Genomic DNA, 27,114 nt, shown 5'->3' on the forward strand with positions numbered 1-27,114 from the left:
GAAACACTGCATTTCCTCATAAATTATTAGGTTTCCACTGGATGGTGTTGGAAATAGAATGCTCTCACAATATTAGATCATGTGGATAAACAAGTTGATGTAACCAGTTTTTGCTTCAGGTTAGTTGCTTTAGTGGGTGGTTTATTAATGAATGTGAGACTGGTGCTAACAAGTATGGAGTCCTAAAGTGCTTGATATTAAATAAATAAAGACATTGTGAATTCATAATAAATTCTAATTAATCAATAAATTTTTTTAAAATTATTTATTAAATAAACCCAACTCATTGTTAGAATTTGATTTACTTCAAATTGCCCTTCGAAAGTTATTTCCATTACTGCATTTACTACAACCACAGAGGTATCGGTGAATTCATATTAAGTGAAACGTCGTTTGCTAGCAAACTGACTACTATTGCTATGCGATTGTTACAAATTAACATTATTCAGTGTCCTTATGTTTTCACAGTTACCATGGTAACGTACTCTGCATGTCTGCTTCCTTTCTATATTAACATTACTTACATTTCTGTTACTCTTATGCGCTGTCAGTCAATTCTTTAAGCAGCTTTCCCCCTCACATTCAAATATTACACAGCATCCAGTTACCATCAGCTCACAATAAAACCTCTTATAACACTGTCTCTGTCAAGTAGCTGAAATAATGGATGGATAGATGATGTTGAACCTAGATGCAGATGTCTAAAATGTAAATTCTGCTGCATTTTCAAATCACAATCACATGATAGCTGAATGCGATTGTATAGAGTCCGTAACCATGGTAATTTTGAAAACATAAAGACACTGAATAACATTACTTTAATTGTCACAATCGCATGGCAATAGTAATCATAGTTTGCTAGCAAACTTCTTAAACGGGCACAGGAACAACTTTCCTCTCCCACACATCAGTAGTCAATAAGTCAGCTGCTAATAACAATCCACATCGTTTCATTGTCAACATCCATTGTCACTCACTTCCATTGTGTTGTGGCTGTTGGAATTTGCTGATACCTCTCTGCCACGTACTCATCCCCCTCATCTTAGCCGGCTAAAAAGAAAAAAACTACCGGCTAGCGAACTCGTTTCTGTTGGCTACAACAAAAAGGAGAGAACAGAGGAGACTTTTTATAGAGCTGTGGGTCTTTCTCTGAGAAATGTTGAGCAGTTCTTAAGCCTGCAGGGAGGCTGGGAGAGTGTGATTGTATGTGGATGAGAGGGCGGTGACTTCTCCACTGTCATGAAAAGTGATATCATGAAATAAAAGTGACATTAGGAAAACTATATTTCAAAAAAGTTAATATACATAAATAAAACTTACATTTATATGACATAATATTTTGGTTAATTTTATATCTTACTCAATTTGTATGATTATTTATTTTATAATGTATGGATTATTTATTAAATATTGAATTGAATTTGGAAAAGGTAAGCTAAAATAAGCTTTTTTCTTTAAGCACAACAGGATTTTATATGTCATTTTTATCTGTTTAAAGGACAACTAAAAGACTCCTCCGACGTGACAAGAGCATAACAAGCATTGAATTTCTGCCTTTAAGTTATTTTGGTAAGCTTTAAAAGCATCATGTGTTTCCACAGCTTTATCTGTTCACTGACGGTAATGTGAAATCAGAGGCTTTGGGCTATATGGACAGACGTCAGACTCTTAAGTGGTACAGGTGCGAACAGATTTGGAGAACAGAGAATGAAACACGCCGTTGGTTCAGCAGACTTCATCCTGCTGGAAACAAGATGGTGGATCAGCCGGGGTTCTCAGCTATGTGGGTCAATCAGCTTAAAGAACAACGGAAACATAGAATCTGTAAGTCATAACTTTTACATTTCCAGTGGCATGATTCTCCGCAAATAGGACATATACTTGGGCACTTTCATCACAATGCACATCCACTTTAATTTATTGGTATCCAACTTACAGTGAGTATGAGTGAGTCCACAAGCATAAACCTTGAACTTGAGGACGCAACCATCTGAGACATGTTTGCATATACTTCAGAATACACCTTGGCTCTCCACCTCCACAAAGCATTGTTTCTCATGCTGTTTTGAGAGAAGCTCACCTTGAGCTGTTCATCTGTTTCTATGGTGATTCTGCTTTTCTCACTTTTTATCGGCATTAGGTTTGAAATGCTTTGGACAGTTTTTGATCTGTACTGTGCAGGTGTTGATATTTTGGATAAGGGGTAATTAATGTTGTTACATTGTTGTTGTTCACATTACAGGAGAAAGAACCCAACTGACAATTGGAACAATGTGGAATTATTTTTGTTTGTCTAGAGATCACCTTTCACAAACACAGTTGTGCACAGTTGAAGAACTGTGCACATGCACCATACAACTGACAGGTGGAATGCACACAGTGGGCCAAAACATTACTTTTTCAATTATATATCAAAATTCTGTGTCTAAAATAACCCTTTCAACTTAAAAAAATCAATGTGGGCTGCATTCCTACAGATTTTTTTCTGCCTCAGGCAGCCTAAAAGCAATGTTCTAGAGATAAAGACATGTTAAGATGGAAATCACTGGAATATCCTTTATGAGGGATACTGTCTTTTGTATCATCATAATTCTCTAGATGTCATGTTGGGCTTGCCGGAAGGTCAGTTTAGGTTATGGAGGAGGAATGACGGCACAATTAATCTCATGCAATGACTCCAAATAATGAATATGTGGAGATTACAACTGGGGAAATAATGGGAACTGAGACACTTGAAGCTAATTCAAGCCTCAATGATTAAATTTATTGTGCAAGTTAAAATAATTTCAAAAAGTTTTCATCTACATTAGCACAAAAATTCCAAACCTTTATCTGTGCATCAGCATGAAGGTAGTTATGAAAGTCAGTGCTGTACAATTTGAGCCATTTTGAACATATGCCCCTAATCAAGTTAGCAAAGCATACTTTGCAGAGTTGCAAGTGCCAGATGAAACCAAAACATCACTAACTAGAGGTAAATATGGATAGATAATAGGATGTAATAGACCTCTGCACAAGCCTACAGTGGAGACCTTAACTGTGTCTGTACTGGACTATATATTTTTCATCCATTGCGTAAATTTTTTTACCACTAGTAGCAGCATGGAGCAATGTGGGTCCCTATTGTTTTAGCATCTTGTGCATGCAGTAAACACAATATCCAGTCCTGCCAATGCTTTCAGACTATTCAACTAATTGACACTTCTGGACTTTATGGATTAAGGATGCACAAAATCACAGAACTGTAAAGATAACCTTTAATGTGAGCTCACCAGGCTAATGCAACACTATTGTCTCTTTCCCTCTTAGCATTAAGCATTGTGTATCTACTTGCATGATGATGGATTCAGAACACAACCAGGGTCAGGAAGAACTAGTAGGTGATTCTCTTCATCCAAGGAAAAACAAAGCATTTTAAAACAGACCCAATATTAATTTTTATCCCCTAAATGCTACATTGCTGGCATTGAGAATTTGTGGGTCTCGAGAGGTAAAATAGCATGTAAGGTTGCGATACTTTAAAAAAGTACAACTTTGAGTTTGAGCATGAAGACGACCCCTTGTCCTCAGTATCCTCTAAAGTTTATTGCCTGCTTTCTTCTACAACCCACAGGCCCCCGCTGCTTATGAAAGTCATTCAGAACAATTTAGCTCCATCGTCCCTCAGCCCCATTGTTCAGTACACTATGAATACACTGCCACCCAAGATAATGCTAGCGCAGCAAGCCAATCTCCACAGAGAGACACCTCAAGCGTGAATCAATACCCCTGACTTCTATGAGACAAAAGCTAAGACCTTGCCAAGCCAAGAGCCACTTTGCCAGGGACATGTACTCATGACTTTCCCATGTATGGCAAAAGCCCAAAGACACTGGATCAACTACTGCATCAGACAGCGACAAAGCTGGCTTAGCTCAAATCCACTTTCACCTCAGTCCATTCAGGAAGCTGACATTCAGTAATATGACATTGAACAGTGAATAATTCTTTACACAAATTGCCCATCATCTGGAGTACAAACAAAAACATTGGAGATTGAATCCTCCTTTGATTAATGCATGGTGTTTTGGCTTGTCACCTCGCTCTTTTCTGAAAGTGAACTTCTGTCTCTGTGGCTTAAAACACAAAAATAAGACTACACACAAATATACACACACACAGGGACAGAGAAGGAGGCAGAGAGAGACAGAGAAGAGAAGAAAACAAGGAAGTCCCGCTAAAGTGAGTTATAAAACAGGGAAATCACTTCTTACTCTTACTCCCTATGGAATTCTTGAAGAACAAAAACATAAAACATGTATAAAGCATTAAATACTCAAAACATGAGCAACAGATCGATTTAAAAAAAAAAAAATCCTAATGTAGACATTGCTCTGAACTACAAAGAATGGCAGTGGATTCAGTTTCTCAGGCGGTGACTGCTTGTCACAAGTACAGAAAAAGTGTGCAGGGGCAGGATTGTGTGGGTGGGTGCGTGGGTCGATGGGGGAGCCACAAATCTGGGGTGCTCTGATGAGTTTGTTTGGAGCCCAGCTGTGTGTTTGCCAGTGACGCCTAAAATCCATTAGAAATCTGCTGGGGGTCAGGGCTCCACTTCGACTGCGATGGCTCTGTGCCTTGGCGAGGCCCGAGTGGCCCACCTCAACCTCATTTTCTCCACAGAGCGAGGGCTGTGAGGCAATCAGGCTCCACAGGACAGATGCCTGGAGAGCCCTGAAGCATCAAAACATGCTGTCCAGCCATCCCCAGAGATTCTAACAGTGTGGCCGGCTTGAAAAAGATCTATAGGTGAAGGCTGATTATGTAGCGGTGGGTCTGTGTGACGCATCAATGGCTTTGTGGAATATAATGTTTGAAGTTCTATTTTCAACTGACTCTTCATTCTCTTTTTTAAGTCAAGGACAATCCAATGGGGATGGTGCAATTGTAGCCCTACCAACAATTCTGAAGAGAGATCTGCTATAGCATCAAGCCTTCAAGTGGAGGAAAAGGAGCTCTACTCAACATGCAACCACCAAGTATGATTATCATTGTTTGACCACTCTGTAGACAGCTAAATTGCTGTGGGCTGACTAAAAGACTAATACATGCCAGCACTAAACTGGGAAGAATTAATTGGAATTTTACCGAGTGAACCCTGTTTTTTTTTCTTCTTTTAATTAGTACAGAATATCCAACACATTCTCAGTCCAAAGTCGTCAAAGTCTGGCAATATGATACGTGTCACGATACAAGGGTTACGATTCAATATATGGTGATATACTGCGATACTGTAAGCTGGGTAATTAATGCGATAACATGACATGTAATTAATATTTTAGATTTTTTTTGTTAATGCAACCAGATCAGTGTTATCTGCATTTCGACTGATCACAGTCGCTGTAATTTCCAACATTGTGTCCCTCAGTTTCAGTTTATGACACTACTATCTACCAGTTGGGGGTATGTTGATAATCTCTTACACCCGTTGTCAAAAAAAGACCAGAATACCAGAATTATTATTATTAACTTAACCCATTAAGGCTTAACTCAACCAATAATAATATTCCTATTGAATATTTCAATAGCACTGCCTCAAAAATATCTAGATCTAAAACAAGGGCTGAGGTATTTTTTTCTCTTCATCCAGTTTAAATGATTATACAAAATAGTAAGAATTAAAGCCAAATTAAATGCAGTCTGAACATTAAAGCACGACTCAAACATCAGCGATAACAATACTTAATACAATAAATTGTCAAATCGATCGGCTGTGTTGACATCCAGTCCGACTGATAGCATCTCCTTTCATCCCCACTGTAAGTTATTGGCAAGGCTGGTGGCTAATGCCAGGTTTCCTTGGGCAGTCCTTGAGCCATCACAGGGACAAGTTGACAAGTGAGGGATATGTGCAGGAGCCAATCAGTGCCACCTGCTGTGCAGAAGAGGCAGAAAGCATTTTTAGGAGTGGCAGATTTACTTGCAGCCCTCTCGTCTGTGTTGAGAGCTGGTAAAATGACCAGGTCTTGACAAGACTTCAATTCACGGGTCACAAAACATGTCAGAGTAATGGCAGAAAGGTTGAGAAGCACACTTAGCTTGACAGGTTCCTTTTAATGCTAGCTGCCTCCGAGCTGTGATCCACGTGATACGGTGCACATACAGATTAACTTTCAGCAGACTTGGTTTGCATGTCAATTTCCTCTGTAATGTCAATCTGAGGCAGTGGAGGGATCAGTGGTATTTTCACCCTGGTAACAGTACTGTAAGCATATATCCATGAATCTTTACACCTTATAAATTGCTCTGAATTAAAAAACACTGTTTACACAGGTTTACAGAACCACCAACACTGTCTTACAGGAAGATATTAAAAGGCTTAAAAAATGACTTTTAGATATTAAAGTTTCTCAGCGTAGTCCCACTAATCGATGGTTATCCAGCACGGTTAGATAGCAAGTGATTTCTTTCTCATTTGTGGCCCTTTCAGAGGTGACTTCATCATTGGTGCCTGAAAGACACGGTGCCCCTGAGTAACAAATGATTACCTCTGAATGAATCCCTAAAGTCTCGCTGCTAATGCAGAACAATAGGTTGAGAGAATAGGGAGGCTGTGCTTTGCTTCAAGATCTATTTTTTTATACCCGGCATCATTTTTTGCTTCACTGATCTATCACTAAACAACAGCTGCTGAGCAGGAGCCAGAGAGACGCACTGCGGGGAGGATGAGGCAAAGTGGGAGAGGGAGAGGCATGGAGAAAGCAACATAGAGGGAGAAGAGAAAGAGGCATCTAAAATTGGAGACAGGAGTTTTAAGAGGTGAGGTCACTGGTGATAGCCTGAAGCTCTCAGGTATGGTGGCCCACTGAGAAGGAGAGTGAGAAGAGGGATCCTGGCAGGTCTGCCTCTCTCATGACGGATAACAAGTCACCTGAAATGGCTTCCTGGGTGGCAGCCATTAGACAGACAATTTGCAATCATCCCTGGCCCAATTTCTCTCACCTTCTCTCCCTCTCTTTCTCTCTCACTTTTTCTCCTATTACTCGGCTTCTCGCTCTGGTGCCCCATAGACCTTGGCAGCTTGAGTGACAGGGACTTAACTAGTCTAGTCACACAAATGTGAGAGGGGAAATGAGGAAAAGAGAGGGGAGAATTTCATTCATCTCACAAATACCAAATAACCTCTGCTGCCTGGCCCCATTTACATATTCTCTCCACATTCTCCGTTGGCCAGGTGCACTATCCTGTTTCCAAGTCATCTCATCTGGAACTCGTCGACGCCGTGTGTGACACCACAGAGGCATAAAGCAGAGGTGTAACTACAGTAGCAGATGCAAGAGCACAAAGGCCCGGATTTATGTCAGCATCGTCACAAATATAGGATGCAAGATGTAGTCTATTGGGTCGCTGCACCAGATCCCTGGCAATGGTAAACACACTGTATGGCCAAAAGTATGTAGACACCAGAATATTACACCTGTAGCCTATGCTACATTTTTTAACACTGTTCTGGGAGGCTCTCCAGATATTATCATATTCCAGAGGTGAAGTGTTTATACTTTTACTTTACTGCACTTTTTAGGGAATTATACATTTTAACCTTTTGCATTTAATCTATTTTACAGCTCAAATTAGCAATAAAACATATTATCAGTTTATAAAATATAATGCACTATAATGTAATGAGTCAAAACTCACAATAAAGCTCCTTAAAGCAGAGAGGAGCTGAGGGGACAATTCTTTGTCGGTTCCCCTTTGACATTGTCATTAAACACATTATTATAAAAATGTTGATTCTAGCTACTGTAAGTAAAGGATCTGAAAACTTCCTCCACCACTGATCAACACAACTCTGCATGATTGTGGCCAACGGTGTAAAGTTGTTAGCTAACGTTTATGTCCTTCATCACCATTTCTCTCTGGAGACATTTCTTCTTTTAGATAGGAACTCTCAGTGTCAGCGTTAGACAGTTTTTTCTTTTAGCCAGAGTTTAGGAATATGCTATGGTATTCTTGCTTCATATTTGTAGGTTTGTGTACCCAGTTACAGGGGGTCGTGGGTTGCGGTTAGGAAATGACAGCAAGGAAAGGGACATCTGTTCGCAGACCTTGTCCTTAAGGCAGGCTCCTCTCCAGGCTTAGTGCAGTTTTATGGGGGTGCTTATGTTGCCTGGCAGGAGGAACTGCCTTAAAGGATAAAGTCAGGCAACCAAAGTTTGTCATGTGCATTAAACACTACAGATTATATGATAGTGTGATTTGTTGCAGCGTTGCTCTTCAGGATGTGTACTGATATGCTATTTTTCAGTAAGTACACTGTAAATCTCCCTGCCTGGAGGTGGGTATTTGCTATGTACCTGTGTGTACGCACCACTACTCTTCTGCATCCAGCCACAAGAGCATCAATAAGGTAGGTCACTGATGTTGGGTGATAAGGTCTGGCTCACAGTTGGCGTTCCAATTTATTCCAAAGGTGTTGGATGGGGTTGGGGTCAGTGCTCTGAGCAGGCCATTCTACTTCTTCCAAAGCTTACTGGGAAAACCATTTCATAATGGATCTGGCTTTGTGCACGGGGCATTAAAGATGCTAAAAAGGCTTTCCCAAACCATTGCCACATGGCTGGAAGCACACTATTGTCTAAACTATCATTGTATATTATAGAATGAATATGTCCCTAAATTGGAAACTCCTGAAAACTTTGTTTAAAATCCAAGTTATTTCTCAGTAATATTCTCAAATATGAACTATTCATGACTAAATGAACAACAATCGAAGTTCAGGAAAATAAATATTAGTGCGATTATTATGTTTAACACTCAGAAACAGTTTCTCTGCACCATCAGGACTGTGGTGGCCGCATCAGCTGCTGCCCACCAGTGTTATTTCTTTATGTGTGGGCAATTTGTGCAAATGTTCTTTTCCAAAACTGCCTTTAAGTGCCTTTTGTGTTCACATATTACACTATTTCATTTGACAATTTTGGGTGCACACAATTTAGTCAATATTCTGATGCATGGCAAGTGCAAGTGATACTTACCTTTGTTTTATTGTACTGAGCTCTTCTGGCAAAAGGCCTGAAGCCTGGGAAATATGGCCTTTTAAGCCCAGCCCACAGGAAGTGGAAGAAACCAAAGAGAGATGAAAGAAGGGGTTGGGGACACTTGAGTTCAGAATCCTCAAAATGTTATATTTTTGGCTTTGTTATAATTTGCTGGAAAAAATTATTTATTTACAGATAATTTCTTTTGATAGGTTGTTAGATGTTAAATGTTGTCTAGGGATAGTCCCTGTATGTCAATTGGACAGGTAAGAGATTTAGATTGGAAGTCTATTGTCTGATTCACACTTGGGTGCGGCGACCATGCACCAATAAGTTGGATGCCAACCAAACCCACCAACTGTCATCACATTTTGATTCAAATGTTGCCAAACTCCTATTGGTTCACAAAAATATGTTACTTCTTCTTCGTCCAACTGTGGGAGGACAAAAAAAATCACAAGTAAATCTGTCATTCAATATAGAACCAAAACTGTTCTTTGACAGAAAATAAGAAGCTGATTGGGGAAATAGGTCGAAGATCAAAAGTATATGGACTGCGGTGCCCACATGTGAGACCATCCATGTAATGGCGTCAGGTTGGGCTTTAATGTTTTTCATTGTACTGTAACATGAAATGTGATACTTGAAGAATTGGTTGTCAAGAACTATGGGAGTGCTATGTTATGAAGTGTCAGCGTGTGGGTGCAGCCGGAGTGATGAGGCACACAAAAGCCAATTGCCTTCTTTTAGCCAGACAGTTGCTAGACACCAAGCGAGAAATAAATTCTACCCATGAATACCTACAGTCGCCAGTTTGATTCTCCACTTGTTACAAAGTCCACTCTTAAAATTAACCACTTAGTAGACAAAAAGCTGTTTGGAAGAGAAAAAGCAGTCCCAATCAGAGGCAGAAGTCACTTCTTTATAGTCAGAGCTCCATGAGGTGAGCAAAAGATCCTCTGACTCAACTGGCAAGCCAGATGTTGTCCTGTTGTTCAGTATGTGGCAGCACTCTGTGGCGCTGACACTGTTTCATCTTGTGGGAGCAAAGCAGTGTGTGGTGTGATTATGTTGGTGGTTTTCTGTTGTAGTAGCACCATGCCACAATAACAATGGGCATGTTAGCAATGTGCACTGTGCTGATAAATCTCACTTAAAAAGAGAAAACTCACCGGCAGCTCAGCCCTGATGTGGTCCATAGTGATGATGTTTCCGACAATGACATACGTGATACGAGCAAGGCTGGCGGTCTAAGTTAAGACCAAAGTTTGGTGCATTACATCACTCGTACAAGAAACTGGGACACTTTAATAAAGACAGGCTGATTGCTCATATGCTAAACTCGGGGGGGAGAAAGATCCAGCTGTTTTTGAAATGTCAAATTGCCCTGAGACAAGAGACGAGCATCAGTGGAGGAACAGCTATCAGGCCTGATGTAGTTTTACTCCAAAGGTTCAGCCGTCTGTTGCTGCCTGCTGTTGCACCCCCCACACCACACCTACATGTCCCACTACTCCACTCTTCACACAACAGACTTGCACACATGCTTGCTCACAGTGATGGTAATTTCCAGAGAAGAGCGAGCAAATGTTGGGCAATGAATTAACACATCATTAATACCTGACCCACCACACAGACAGCGTCTGTGAGAAGCCAATAAAAAAAAAAAATTCTCACGTTATTTTTGCTCTTTTCTCTGACTTTTAGGAGGTCTGCCACATCTCCTCCTCCCCCATGTTGTGTTTGTCAGTACAGAAGACTGCAGACTGAGTCATACTCGTCTTCCACTTTCAAACCGTTTTATAAAAGGAACACACTGCGCTGTGAGTGTTCATTTCCTTTAATAGCACTTGAGCTGTGCAAAATAGGGGATTGTGCACACTGTATGGAAAACAACTAATAGAACAAAATGGCAGTTAGCAGCAGTGTTGACAATAACACCCAAGAGAGAGAGAGAGACAAAGAGAGTGAGAAAGAGACAGAGAGAGAACATGAATACTAACAGTTTTCCATTAAGAGTAATTTAGTCACTATTGTCCACTATTGACACAGGTTTAAATAAAATTAGATTATATGACTGTGGATTTTATACTCTAAACAAGAATAATGACTTGTGCAATACTATATGGATATGGATATATGGCTCAGCAGTATATACTGTAGGTGTGGTAACATCCAGAACTTCTTAAGAATGATCTCTTCGTCTCATCCTCACAAAAGATTGTCCCACTGATCAATTTAAAGACGTTTTCATACCTAGTTCTTGAAGAGTAATAGGTTGAGCATCAATAGGTCTCTGCTCTAAATGGCAGCTATCGCTAGACCTGCCTGTCTAAATATTTAGCCTGTGAAGGCCAGTAACATTTCCCACAATGAGGAGTACTTTTTCTCCCAGTGAACCTGGGGAGAGGCAGGTTAATCGGGTTTGTCGGTCCAGCCTTCAACACACGCACAGGGTATGGAGGGTTACTTTAAAAATGTAATCTGTGTGAAATCAAAAGTCATTTAAAATTGTATGTTTCATAGGGTTGCTTCACAGGATGTTATTTAATGGCAACGCCACCTGCGTCATGCAACATACTGACATACAGTTTTAACCCAAATCATGATGTTTTCCTAAACCTCACCAAGTAGTTTTGTTGCCTAAACCTAACAAAACTGCAACTATTTCACAATGCTAATCACATGCTAAAAGTCCACCATTGACCTACCACTGTATAGTACCTCTCCAGTACCAAACGGCAGACAAAATGAGCAACCACGCAGTGAACAGCGGAGCATTTAGCAACTAAATATCCAGATATTTCCCTCAGGAGTTGATGGAGAGCAAAACTGAGGAGCAAAAAGAGATATGTCACATAATGTGTTGTTTAAGCTGCCCACAAGTGACCAAAGAATTAGTTACTGCAGGTATAAAGGTCCCTTTAATAGGTTTCAATGCACGCAATAGTATTAAGAGACCTATTGTTTATGTCTTAAAGTCTTCTTCTATTCATTTATTGGCACATTGCTACCTTTTACAGCATATAATTGCCCACTGCACTCAATAGAAATCCCCAAAATTGAGATTTTTATGAAAGGAAACATGAGGCCAAAGGGAGTCTGTGGCCTGCTTTGACTGAATGAATGTGACTGTTAGCAGTGACACAGAATTTTATAATGGCACTGACTAAGAAACGAGATTAATCACATCATGGCAGATACCAGATCTGCTTAATAAGGTCAGTTTGAGCACCAATACTGAGCGTATCGGATCAATGTATAGTTAGATATCTCATATCATATCAGCCTGTGCATGTCCATCCTCATGCACATGTCGCAAGAACAAGGGGATGCAAACAATATGACATCTTGTACTTCAAAACATTGTTTTGCATCACCACTAGTGGTCAAATCCTCCTTCAGGGTACCTTGATCATTATGAAGTCTCTCTGCAATGCAAGGCACAAATTGGTGTTACAATGTAGTGATTGGCCCAAAGTGTACTGCTGAACCATCTGTGGGATATGACAGGTAAATTGTTGCCTGTTACTTGGAAATGCCATGTTGATAGCTCAAATGAAATGTAAATTATAGTAAAGACTTAATTGAGAAATGTTTGGCAACTTATAAATAACTTGACTCTTTTTGTTGTCTAACTTGAAGCTTTAGCTGTTATTGACATGTGTGAGCGTCGCACGGCTGGTCACAATCTATGTTGTGCTCGCAAACCAGCCGTAGCAAAAAGATGACACATTGCACAGATATTGCACTCGTCTCAGTTCAATTTGCATCTTGTCTTATGTGGAGACCACCCACTGCAGTGCAGGCAGGGGGGCTGCTTCCCAGGAATGTTTAGTGAGCATCTGGCACTCCCTGATGTCACTGTACTATTTAGCCATCTTTCAAGGACTTAAACTTACACACATAATGCTTTTAATACCACCTTAATTAAAGTCAACAGTGCACTCTGATCCCTTACTACATTGTGGTGTCTATTGTTATTTCCCAATGGTGTGATTTAGTGCATAATACTGCCTATCCTTTGATGCCTGTATTTTCCTGTTCTATCTCTCTATCTATCTATCTATCTATCTATCTATCTATCTATCTATCTATCTATCTATCTATCTATCTATCTATCTATCTATCTATCTGTCTTCTTTTGTGTAAAATGTCTTTACAAAGCACTTTAATTTAATAGTTTACTGACATCATTCAGTATCTTAGAAGGGCACTTGCAGCAATGTTTGCACAAATCCCAAAAACTGTGGTATGAACCTGGTTTCATAAAGCTTTTTATAGTTGTCTAATATGTTTCACCACTTAGTACCTTTAAAGACAAAAAAGGTCTTTCAGTTTTTATAACTACAGTCGTATCTTGTACTTCAATTTGTCTCTAACCTTGCCGTTAAAGATCATTGCTGCAGGGTATTTGAGTTGTAATAGCAGGTAATGTCACGCCAGGCCTGTGTGCCCTTGTGGAGTTTTCTTGTAGACAAAGTTATGTTTAAACATTCAGAGTTACTCACCAAAACAAATGTGTCAAATGCATTTCTCTCCTCATACATTTCCAGAGACAATTTTTGAAATATCTTAAATTGTGTATTGTTTGCATCCATTTTTACTTCCTAGCAGTCTTCTTCAATTTGGTGCTTTGCTGATTATTTTGTGATTTACAGCTGCATGTTTTTGCTAGCTGGCTAAAGTCATTTACGAAAGGAACAACCGCAGACTATTAGCAAGAGTCTTTAAAGGTCCGGTGTGTAGGATTTAGTGGCATCTAGCAGTGTAGCTGCAGACTTCATCTCATTATACACTAATGAAAACATACGCTATGAATATTATATTCCATTTCTGCCAATAGATCCTCCTAAATGTTACACACTGGACATTTAAATGTTTAGGTATAAAGAAACATAGCATTTTACAACATGGACGTGCACAGACATTTTGAAGGGTTGTGCTCTAACCTTAAAAAAACTTGAACCCTGATACCCAACCCTTAGCCAGCTCACTAGCATCTATTATCAAATACCACTTATCACTTTCCAAATAGCCTAAAAGTCCTATGAGCTAGCAGAAGTTTATCTTTATTTCATTAAGTGGACAACTACCATGATAGCTATTTCTTCAGTATTAATTACAGGTCCAGTGTGTAACATTTAGGAGGATCTGTTGGCAGAAATGGAATATGATATTCATAGGTATGTTTTCATTAGTGTATAATCAGAGGCTCTAGGTAGGGCTTTTCATTTCGAGTTTTGTGGTCACCATAGTTTCTCCTACAAGCTAGGATGGCTGTGCTGTATTCAAATGGTTGCCATCTTTAGCTTCACCACCAGATGCCGCTGAATCATATACACTGGTCCTTTATTGTTAAGTGTACCCTACTATGTATTAACAGGCCTGGAGATTGCACGTTTTTTGCTGTTGTTCAACTAAGGCCTGTTTTTTAATGAGCATGAGCCATATTCAAACTGAAGCCTCCCACACTTCACCTATTTCCACGGTGTATGGGGAGCAGAAAAAGTCTGACAAAGTCAAAACTCCAGCAACAAGTATGAAGAACAGTTTTGTCAGACCAGCGTGTTTCAGCTTGTGGCTTTCATCAGGGTCATCCTGGTCTGAGAATTAGTTGTTCTTCATACACAAGTGTTGCTCGAGTTTTGACCTCTTAATCCTCCCACACTTCACCACTCACAGTGCTATAAAGTCTCCAGTGTCTCCAGTCCAAAATGGCAGATATAAATGTATGTGAAAATGTGAATCTGTAATTACCAGGTGATATGTGCTTATGATGAGCTGTTTGATGGCTTAAGGCCCCTCTCAGCACATTATTAATCATATCTAACGACTTCAGATACTGCACTAAACAGTTTGCCCTACAGGATTTCCCCACTGCTGCAGCCAACGCTCAATATGCTGCCCAAGGCATGACTGTGTAACGCATGACGATGTGTGTGTGTGTGTGTGTGTGTCTGTGTGTGTGTCTGTGTGTGTGTGCATGTGTGTGCTTGCATAGGAGAGAGAAAAAGATGGTGAGGATGAGAGAGGGAGGAAAAGGGGAGAGAGAGAGAGAGAGAGAGAGAGAGAGAGAGAGAGAGAGAGAGAGAGAGAGAGGGAGCTGCCTGATCTCAAGCGGCAAATTAGGGCCTCTCTGAAATCGATAACAGGGGAGCCATGCACAGATTTCATTAGTTGGCAAACGTGTGCGGCTAAAGGGATGCAAACGGATATTGATGTTTGAGATTGATTGATCTCTTCTTCTCTCAAAAATGTACACACTGAGTTGCAATGCAGAGTTTGTTTTAGGTTTGTTTGCTCTCTGAGTGCACATTCAATCTTAAATACCAGTTTGTCCGTGACCTTTTTCCTTGGAAAACAAACTCACTTTTTACTCTACAGATAGTCATCTGTTCAAAGTTGATATCACAGGTATCTAAAATGGACTTGCTAGGTCAAATGACAGTCATACCCAGCTTGCCCCGCCCTGCCCCTTTTCTCCACTACCGGCCGCAGAATATTTCTTCCACAAGATTTAAAAATCAATAAACAAAAGTGACATTCAGGCCTTTTGCATCTTAAGCAAGTCCACCTTGTCACAGAGGTGGCATTACAAAATACAACTAATGCACCCTCTCAAGTAAATGTAACAGATAGGCCTACATGGCTCAAATTCTATTTGCTGTTACATTTTAGCCTAATTAGGTCCCAGATGGGTGTGGTATGCCCCAATGGGAAAACCAGATGGGCTAGAAAGGTTAGGCAATCACAGGAAAGCCAACGTGGGCTAACATCAAGTGATGGACTACTTCCTTAATATTATCTGAATTCCCAGGATGAATTAAAGCCCACTCATGTGGTGGTTAGAGCAGGTTAAAACAACGTTAAAAAAGATTTGCATTAATGAGTCAATACAGGAATAGAGGCAGACAGATCAGCAATGCCTGGTGCACTACTTACAGTAAAAAAGGGATTCATGTGGGATTTGTAGAACAGCCAGGGTTGATGTTATCATGAACCAAAGCCTTGTTATTGTACCATAATTATTCATTTATGTTATTCTTGGTAACTTTTTGTAGCACTTTTCCTCTGCTTTTTCATAGTTATTACAGTTGAATTTAATTTCAATGCCCTTGTCTCAGGTGCAATTATATCACCACCTTATATTTTAGATACACACTCACACAGAGACAGTGGACTTGGCCAGGCGCTGCAGCAATGTGCTATTCTACCATCTTAATTTTTCATCACTCCTTTGATTTCCTGCAGCCATCTGATAAACGTGACATTGTGATAGTCTTAAATGATTAATTGAGCTTGAATATGTGCTTTAAAATTTCCATTCATTATGCTGCGTCACATTTTATCTGCCGCACATTTAATCATTTGCCGTATGCATATTAATGATTACAGTGGTACCTGTGTAATGGGAGTGAGTCACTTGATGTTAAGTGTCTGCTTCTGTACAGTCACACTGCCCACAGCGCTGTCTGTGTGACACATATTCCCTCAGTGAAGGATTCTCGGCTTCACCGTGTGAGTTTTAAAGTTACAGTGAGATGACTAATAGCTTTCTCACCTTGTTAGCTGGAGCTGGATGTCATAGTGTATGCTTTACTTACAATAGATGCAAAGAAGAAGAATAGAACTTTTATTTATTGTCCTATGCTTTCTTTAAACTTTCATTACTCTCACTTTCTAGACATCCTCCTATTCAAAGCTTGTAAGAGAAACTATATTGGTCAAGACACTGGTGAAAGGCCCACATCTAGAGCCAGTGTTTTATTTGTCCATTCCAGGCTACTATAGAAATATGGCAGCGTTCATGGAAGAGGACCTGCTGCCTCTGTAGATAAAAATGACTTATTCTAAGGTAACAAAAACACAAAAACAATACTTATTTTCAGGTGATTATAAACTTATAAAAACATACATGAATATTATAACAGATTTCTGCCAATAGACTCTTCTAAATGTTACACACTGGATCTTTAAATCTGTAACTTGGAATCATTCAAACAATACCAAAAGACCGATTTAGGTTGTGTGTACAGTGCATGTGGAGTTTTTCTGTCTTTCCTCCAACCCCCCCACCCCTTTGTAAGCTTAAGATTACATTATGAGCAAAGTATTGAGTCGCTGTCTGTGTTGGTTCTGGTGCCACCTGCTCAATTTTAAACAGCCTCTCTCTGCTTAATGTCCTGCAACAACATCCTGTTTCAGCTCGAAATTAGCAGAAGCAAGGCATCATCATAAATGTCATGAATAAAACAGCTAAATATAAATGATCTCACATAAAACAAGTTGCAAATCTGTTTCCTCCTTTGAAAAGGTTACATGCCTGCAGATCTTTAGGAAGGGTACTTTTTTTGTTTTACTTTTTTGAGAGGTAAAGTCATCAGTACATCTTTTAGTTTAAAAGTGTAAATACAAGGAGAAAACTTGCTTGTCAAGCAAAGAAATTGATAATATAGCCCCATATTTATCAAAAATCTAGGAAATATTTCCTAACTGGTCAAAAAGTCTTAGAGTAAAGCATGTCTGGTCCTACTCTTAGAATTAGTAGAATAAGCTTTTTCTTTAGGAAGTGACTCCTATCTGATCTTATATTTAGGAGAGCTCCAGAGGTGCCCCAACCTGTTAGGGGATGGCATTCAGGCAGAGACATGTGTATGCATTCTGTTAGAGGAGACAGATCCATTGATGACTTTCATTGACTTTTTTGACCGACCTTGTGTAGGATGAAAAAGACAGCACATGCGCTCTCTACAAGGTCCTCACAACCTCACAGTGACATGGAAAAAGCTGCTTTGCTACGGTGGTGAACGATTTCTGCAGTAATAAACCAAACTCTGATCGCTTGTACAGCTCCAGAGATAATGTGCTAATTCATTTATTCCCTCTCAGTGTGAAGTTGTGGAAAAACAAACTGCATTTACAGCAATCTTATTTATTTAATCATTCATTCATTTGTTTACAATGACCCATGGGCAGACCTAAGAGATATGTTTATATCAATGCAGTGTATTCGCCGACACTGGGTGATGAATAAATCATCTTCCCCACCTGTAAGGGCGCATACTGTTAATTAACAGGAGGTGGCATGCACATTTGTGTGCAAATACATTATGGATTGTGTAAATAAAATGTGTTTAGATACAGCTGACTCACGCAGCTGAATCAAATTGTCTACTATTGTAAATATGCATTTATGTTTAAGCCACACAAGTGGTTTGCCAATGTTTACTTTGGTATCCAAATATCATTATGACATTTAATATATTTATTGATTTTGGTCTCATATTTTTGAGTGTAGAATTAGTATTTACCCATACAGTGCTGCTTTAAAAGTATGTGAACCTCCTGAGCATTTTTTATATGCAATAACAGGTGTATGTTTATCAGTCCGTATATTTTTTTGAAGAAATCAATTGTGTAGTGAAAAGGCTAAATTAAAAATATTTTTTAAATTAACCAGTGCAACAAATGAAACAGATCCAACCAAGTCAGTTTAGTCTTACCAAAGTGAACCAATCCATGTCAAACATGTCGAAAGTGAGGCTGTACAATTAATCACATTATTATCAAAATCGCAATATGGCTATGTGCCAAATGCAAATCACAGGAACTGTGTTTGATAAAGGTCAAATTTGTGACAAACAGCATTATAATAAAGTATTGTAGTGCTGCAGAGATGCCCTGGCCTACAAAATTCTTCAGATGTAAGAAAATGTCTGTTTGGTACAGACCCCAAAAATCATCATGCTATTAATAGTTTTTTTGGTGAAAATTAATATCTGTTCAAATAATTGCAATATGATGGTTTTACCATATCGTACAGCCCTAATCGAGAGGAAAATAAGTCTCAGAGGACCTCAGGAAACAGCACATTTGTCTGGGGAAAGCTTAAAATATATATATATTTAGCTTCATTGGTCCACCATGAGGGTGACTCATGGTTCACAAACTTTTGAGCAGCACTCCTCTCACTCATGCTCACCAATAATTTATTTGCTGGTCACATCTATCCAATAGCACAGAGACACACCTGCATCGCCATCTTGCAGCTGTCTTTTTAAATATGGTTCGCTCTCCCTGTCTTCAGTTCATTCATGCTGCTGTTATGCGCACTCCTCCACGTAGCCATCTCCGCCCAGTCATCGCAGATTCATCGGCTTCATTATTTAATCAGTCTATCAGCCTCAGCAGAGCCATCAGCCACTACTACCAGTGTCTGGACTCCATGGGGGGATTTATCTTTCTGCTGCTAAGTTCCAAAGACTTTCTGTTAAGCCTGTCACATATGTTATATTATAAACAATTATCATTCATTCATTAACTTGTTCTAAGAAGTGTGCTATTTTCAGCATTTCATATTTTTCCATTATTTAATATTTGAAACCACAACTGTCATAAAACTACAACGTGTCATCATATTTTCAGCTGTGTGTCTGCAAGTGTCATAAAACAGTGGCATTGCACTCTCTCCTAGGACTAGTCCTTCTCTGTGCTGAAAGTAAGTGTAGGCAGCTTCATAAATAAAAGTCCTGCTCTGAGATTGGAATGTTTTTTGTCCTAACTTAACTTTCAGTATGACTCCTAGGAGGAAGTCTGAGATGGTCTGTCGAATTTGAACTTGCACCTGACCAGTACATGTTCCAGGTCAAACTGAACTCTCTATATTTTTGCTCCGCAAGATTTCCTCAGTTAATCATCACTTATGTAATCACAGTTTCACACACACAAGCAGGCGCTTTTTCATCATTATTCTCTTCCTACACTTTTGTTGAATTATAAATTAATGTTAAGTGTATAGCTGTGGGTGTGGAAGGGTGCAAATATAAATGCTATGCTACATAAGCCTTGAATGATGGAGTAACAGCTTTTATATTTTTCATTGTGTGTTCATGAGTCATGCTCATAAACAGTTTCCAGAGATCACACCAGTAATTATAATCACACTCGTTTTGCATTGCAAGTCTTTGTGGATTAGTATTCACTGTGACATGAGACCAAATACACGACCAGACTTTTACATAACACAACCAACAAATTCAAACCATAATGGGAAACTATCTTTGATATCCAATAAAGCTTAAAACAATCCATAGAAGATGGACAGTAACAGAAAAAGCAACACATTAATACATTTTCTTTTTCCCACTGAAACAAGCACACTGCAAGCCCTTTCCTCGCAGTCATGAAGATCTCAGAAAGTAGTCATTTTTTTAGACTGGAGCGTCTTCTGCATGTCTGACTGTGTGTTCAGTCTCTTGCAACTGAGATTTTTCTTATTTCTAGAGAGGCGCAGAGGAAAATAATTGATGGTGACATGAAAAACGGGAGGTGGGAATAGAGAGCGGCGGGTCGGTGGTGGGGTGTGGGATAGAGGGGATGAATGCCTTAGTATTTAGCCTGAGTTGGAATCACCACCCCCACCACCCTCGCCCAGAAGAATTTTCTCAGTGGGACATCAATCCCATTTCTTCATGCCTCCTGCTGGGCACAGGTCAATTATATCTTTATTACAGTAAAACGCAGATCATTTTCCTGCAGAATGTAGGTGCAGAAAGACTGATGATCGGGGAAGGTTGCAGAATCTCTTATTCCGAGGATATGTGCTGCTTATGCAGTAGGCATGTTGCGAACTGGGAGTTCACGGTCATAAACAAAGGCAGGATTTCACTAATCTAATCGTGACCTACTCTGAAACCCAGCCATAACCTTAAACCACATTAGCGTGGATTCGGCTTGACACTTTGAAGCATCAGCACCTTTTCCTGGGTGGGGAAAAGGTGTTGTTTTTGGCACTCTACACCACAGGATTGATGCCAGAGCTCCAAAGCTAAAGGTTTCTGGGTGGTGCTCTTTATTCATTTCACGCAATATTTAAAGATCAAGGGTTGGGAGTACAATATGGAAATGGCTGTTTGCAAAAGGCCTCAACCAGTTTATTTTTTTTTTATATGCTGAAATGTGACCCCTAAATTTGCCAACTATGGGAACTATGTTGCATTCAGCTGTTTTTAACGCTGTTCTCTATTCTTAACCTATCAGCATTGTAACAGTCCTGGAAATCCTGGAAAAGTTGAGGAATTCAACAATAAGGCTACAGCTCTGGGAAAAACAAACACTGCAAAGGTCATAACTATGTGCTCATAATCTTGTTTTTTTTTTCAGCTGTGGTAATGTCAAGCTTGTCTGTTGGTAGACTTAATTAGTCTTGAAGGAATAACAACCCATAAACATGTTTCTGTTTACAAAATGAGGCAACAAAGCCTCAAACATTCAGATCAGCTTGATGAAAACAAATATTAGTAATGGAAATTACTCTCCATGTCAGGTAGTGCTTATGAAAAAGTCAATTACTTTCAATGGCCAGTCTGGGCAGGGTTTTTTTCCCAGTGGCCTTATTGGACCAGTGGGTCATAGAACTACAGGCCTCTTGATTTTTACTGGAGCCATTATCCATCCATCCATTTTCTACAGCTGAGCGTCCTGTTTAGAATTGAGAGGTGTGAAGCCTGTCCCAGCATGCATTGGGCACAGGGAAAACCCTAGACAGGCCGCATATAGACAGAAAAACATGTGCATTCACATCGACAGGGAATTTAGAGTTTCCAGTTCATCAACCCCATGTTAACACCACACAGAAAGGCCCTTGTTGGCCCTCAGCGCCAGCGTTGGACAGATTACTTGAAGAATCTAATCAATTACTCATTACCAAATGATTTTACATGACCTAAATTAACAAGCAAGACCAACAGTTAGAAGACTAGATATTTCGATATAGTTATTGTTTATTTGTATTGGGACAAGTACGTGGTATAAACAAATGACACATACCTCACAATTAATACTTTTAAGCACCATAAAACAATACCACCACCAACAAATTCAGATTTCCATCGAAATCAGATGAAACAAGTCAGGAGAAACACTACCGCTTTTGTCCATAGGGACCGGCAGAATCAACATAAGAGAAAAGTAGCTGCTTTCAGTAAAAGTATTAACATCAAAGTATACTTAAAGTACCAAAAGTGAAGTAAGTTCAGATCCGATCTAACGGTAGTTGAAGGGAATCGAGGCAGCAGCGGACCAGCAACTCCCCTGTGCTGCGAGGTAAAATTACTGTTTTTGTCAAAAGTATTTCAAAGTACATAATAGAGTTTTACAGTTCACATTGCTACTGCCATATGACAAAATTAATGCTGTCAATCATTTAAATGAGATACATTTTCCATTTCAATCCTGCCAGCTTCTTGGTTGCCGGAAAGGCCATATCTGAGATGTTTCTAACCATGAGAAATAAAACTTATCCTAACAAAATTGTGTCAAATTATAACATAAACTGAAATTGTATCAGTTTCTGTCTTAAGAGTACTCTAAAAGGACAGGCTGGAACAGGAAGCTGGATGTGTGCAAATGTTGGCGCATGTGTATCTGTATCTCTGTGTGTGTGTGTGTGTGTGTGTGTGTGTGTGTGTGTATGTGTGTGAATATGTGCAAGCTTTCAAAAGCTTCACTCCTACAATGTACCATTAAGGTGTTTTAGTTATTCACGAGTTCATTACATTATTCTGAGCGGGTGACCCACAATTCCATGTTTCCCCGGTGCTGCCGTTGCTGCCTCCTTGTCCTTGTTATGCCAGATGCCTCATGCACTACAGATGTTTACTGAGCATGTGCTTCAGCCTCCCCACGGCGATTGAGCCGGTACGAGGATAGATGGAAGATGGGAAAAGAAAGCCTGCCTCCCCCTCCTGTGCAAGGTTAATCTCGTCCTCAGCCGCAACTAGCATGTCACCCTAATGAAGCCCCAACAGACGAACACTTAATAAGAGTTAAGAGTAAATTAACCTTGAAGACTTTGCACGCATCTCTCCTCTTTTCATACACTTTATGCATCCATTTCCCACAATCAAGGACGAGCGTTCATTTAGCCAGAGGAGGTCAGAACAAAAACATTCCCTCGACGGCTGCAAATTTCTCCCTGACATCTATGTTCCAGACAGAGCAGCGAGGAGAGGATGAGCCTCTGTTTCCCTCTTTAATGTTGTCTGAAGCAGATAAAAAGCTACAAGCTGCTCCCCCACCCACTCACTGTTTTTTCTTCTCACTGCTGATCAATGCTCTTAATGATGGTAATCAATCAAGAAAATGAAAGATTTACTCTCCAATATTAATTTTGCTCAGCATCGATTGAGGAGCGAAGAGTATTACTGCCATTAATGCCTTTTGAGGTGCTGTATTGAGTTGCTTGCCTCTAAAAACAAGTCGTTCATCTTTCATTTCAACAGTTTTATTACACCTTTAAACATAATTAGAAACAGATAACAGTCACCTGAGGTGATATTTAGTAAACTCTTTGATAGTCTTGTTTTTTTCGTTTTAAGATAATTATGTTAAAATCAGATGTCAATTACCAAGTGTACATGTTTTGCTACACTGAACTTGTTTACTGTGTTGTGACTGTTTTCATGAAGGAACTTTCTAGCTTTTCACAAACTGAGGGAAAAAGGCCTATTTTTTGTATAGGGTACAATTTACCTATTCTGCTTTTCTGTTTTTCACTTAACAACAATACTTTTCTGTCCTCACCATGCCATAATGCACGTGTAGAAACGCAGTGATCTCAGTCTGCTGTGCTGACTCGGGGTATAGTGATGACAGCCGGTGCTAATGATACGCCACTCAATGAACCACCAGGGGCAGACAACATGCCAAACCGTCGAAAGGATTTATGCCACAAGCTGATTTTGCCTGCGATATGGTGTCATGTTATCGTATCAGCCGATCAAAGGCTGATAGGAAACTTTAAAGCTCTGTGCTGCTTTTATTGGCACAACTCTGTTTTAACCTGTCTTGCACTTGTGGCTCAAAAATGCCACTCTCAGGCGGTGTTGCAGCTGTCTTGTGGCCAGATATGGTGTGGAAACATGGATCAACTGACAAAGAAGCTTATTTTATGTTATCATATATTTGATTAGTTGTTTATTGTACTCTACTTTCATTTAGAAAGTGAACTCTAGAAAAATACATTTTATTGCTGTTGTGGACATCAATAATGTGAACATAATGGTCCCAATTACGGTCACTTTCTTGTTATCTTTACACAGAAAGAGTGTCTTTTCGCTCTGTTATTCACTAGTTTAACACAGCATAATGCTTTTAAGCCAGGTTGCCGGAGCGTCTTCTTTATCCTCGTCTTTCCTTTCTTTTGTCAGTAGTATACATGCTCCTCAGCCACAGTAAGAAAAGTGGAGCAGGTTTTGTTGATGACTTAAGGGATGGAAGGCACACCGGGGCTTCTAATGCACCTAGTATTTAAATAATCCCCGGGTCTCCTCCATCCTTTTGATGCCTTTGTTCACTTTGAAAAGTTATCACCATACAGCCTGTACGGTTGGCTTGGGGATGAAGAGAGGGAGAGGGAGGGAGAGAGAGAGGGAGATGTCGAATCGCGCCGCCATACCTTTTCTTCTGCATCCGGTTCCCAGAGCGTGAAAGAACATCTGAATACACATTCCAAATCTTATCTCACTCCAGCTGTACTGCTGAATTCTTTCCTTTTCCAGGCACTCTAGAAAGCAAGGCAAAAGGGAACCCAGAAATAATCAGCCATGCTTATCTTTCTGCAGTACTGAGGGGAGCTATAATGAGACTCACTCATCCATAGTGGAGAGCTTAATAATTCATTGTGGTAGCTTTGCAGGTGAACCCTATCACATTACAATTTAAAAGCTCTAAAGCTAGTATTGCTGAAGGGGAGAGCAGCCAGGATGAATGCTAGGCTGAAAAGCCCTCGTGCATACAGGTATGTGGACGCCACACATGCTCACCCTCTCACACACACACAGACACTCTTAATGAGCTCCAATTTGCTCTAAATAGACTTGTATTGCAGTGCGCAGGCTCCCTCACAAGACTATCAACACCATAAGCGACAACCAAGTGGTACTTTAAGGTGGTAAACACAAACAACGTTTATAGTGAAGTGGCCCTCCCTTTCTTCTCAATTTGAGAAGCGCTCATCATATTAGCAAGTGTAAATCACTCCTCCCCTGGGAACAAAAGTTAACATTCTGTAGGCACAGACGCTGAGAGAGAAAAAGACATTAAACAAAGCATTTCACTCAAGGGCAAAAGAGTTACTGTCCAGTCTTTTTATAATGCCACCCACCAACCCCATCTCAACCCCTCCCCAACCCCCCACTGGCAAGGTGCCATGAAAACTCTTGCAAGGAGGGGGAACATTAGTATTTCTGCGCTTCGACACCCTTGTTTTCGTGTGGACCTTTGCTCTGATTAAGGATCTAGAACAGTCTGCTGGCATTTTTTATTCCCTCCTAAAACTCATTTTCTCGCAGGGAACCTTCAGACATTCTACAAAGATGGGGTCGGCTTTGTCAGTGACCTCTGGCACCGACTGTCTGTGGAGCGCATCCCAGATGGGTTGGACTGTGGCCCGCACTTCTTCCTGCTCCCTCTCTCTTTCTGTGTCTCTCTCTATCTGTTGCTCCCTCCGTCTCCCCCACCTCTCTTCCCTCCCTCCAGGACAGACCAAAGAGCCTGGGTCGCTTGGCACAAGGACTGCATACTGGAGTGACCTTGCAGGGCTCCCTAATGGAGAACTTGGCATTGCTCCACGATTTCTCAGCCAGCAGACATGCACCCCCCTCACCGCCACCACCTCTTCTTGGTCTATAGATCCGGGCTATACTCACCTCTAACCCATTCTTCCCCCACATCCCCACCCGAGAGCTGGGACACATCACATCACTGACATTAATTGTCACCAGCAACGGCGGCTGATAAAAGCTCCCTGCCCTCTTTCACTGCGGGGATACTGTCGAGTCACGTGGGAATTCAGTTCGCTCCAAGGAAGCTATACAATAAGATGACAGAATAAGCACTCTTGTGTGTGCGTGTGTGTATGCATGTGTATGTGCTCATCATGACAGTGTGCTTGCACATGCAATGATGAGAAATGTCAAAACATGCTGGAATCACCACTGTAACCCTCAGGAAATAAGTGTGATGGGATTAACCGATAAGTAGATAATTCGCATCTAAGAGTATTATCTCGGGATAAAACAGTGCTTAAGTCATCTTAGATGATACGCTCCTACAACACACTCCCTACAGTGAACCAACAATAATATAATCATGTATCTTTTGTGCAGATGAATTCTCAAAGCCAGTATTTAATGAGGTTGATGAATCGCGAGAAAATGTGGTGAATTAATATGAATATTTAATAACCTAATTAATAAAAATATACCTCATTGCGCAGTCACACTATAACATACAATATTGCTTAAACATGAGCAGCATAAAGTACCATCAGAATCTGAGGAGACTGAGGTATTAAAGGAATAAAATATCTACTCTACTGGTGCTGTCTAATAGAGACATAATATAAAAGAAATTGTACTTTTTAAGCTCTTTTTCCAAAACATATGATATACAATAGATTCTGAACGTGTTACATGTTGAAGGTGACCATCGAATGTTATCTAAAACACAAAATTTAGTCCTGGTTTAAAATTCATTTAACTTCAATCATTCTTCAACTTCTGCATTCTGAGCAATTTGTAGACAATGTGCCATCATTCACCGATAAATTGGTGATTTATAACCATAAGTTAGCAGACAATGCAGGCTAGGTTTATTACACAGTAATTTCAGTGTGTGGAGGTCAGAAAAAAACAGTCCTAACCAACCTTTTTTTTTTAGACTGAAAATTTTTACATTTACATTGGTTATTTTAACCTCTGCTGACCACTATCATATCTTTCATTGCTTTCATTCTCAGTGAATGTGATGAATTTGATTCTGCCACTGGTGCTATAGCAGAGTTGTTAGAGAGCACAATTTGTTATTCAGCTGGTTCCAGTTGTATAGGGCAGCTGGGGCTCGCAGGTAGAGCGGGTCATCCATCGGAAGGTTGTCGGTCCGATCCCCGGCTCCTCCAGCTGCATGTTGAGTTATCCTTGAGCAAGATACTGAACCCCAAATTGCTCCCGATGCTTTGCATTGACGTTCTGTTCTTCTGTTCGATGTGTGTGTGAAAGGGCAAATGCGGAGTGCTTTGAGTGGTCGGAAG

Source organism: Dicentrarchus labrax, unplaced genomic scaffold (assembly GCF_905237075.1).
Source record: "Dicentrarchus labrax unplaced genomic scaffold, dlabrax2021, whole genome shotgun sequence".
Classification (NCBI taxonomy): Eukaryota; Metazoa; Chordata; class Actinopteri; family Moronidae; genus Dicentrarchus; species Dicentrarchus labrax.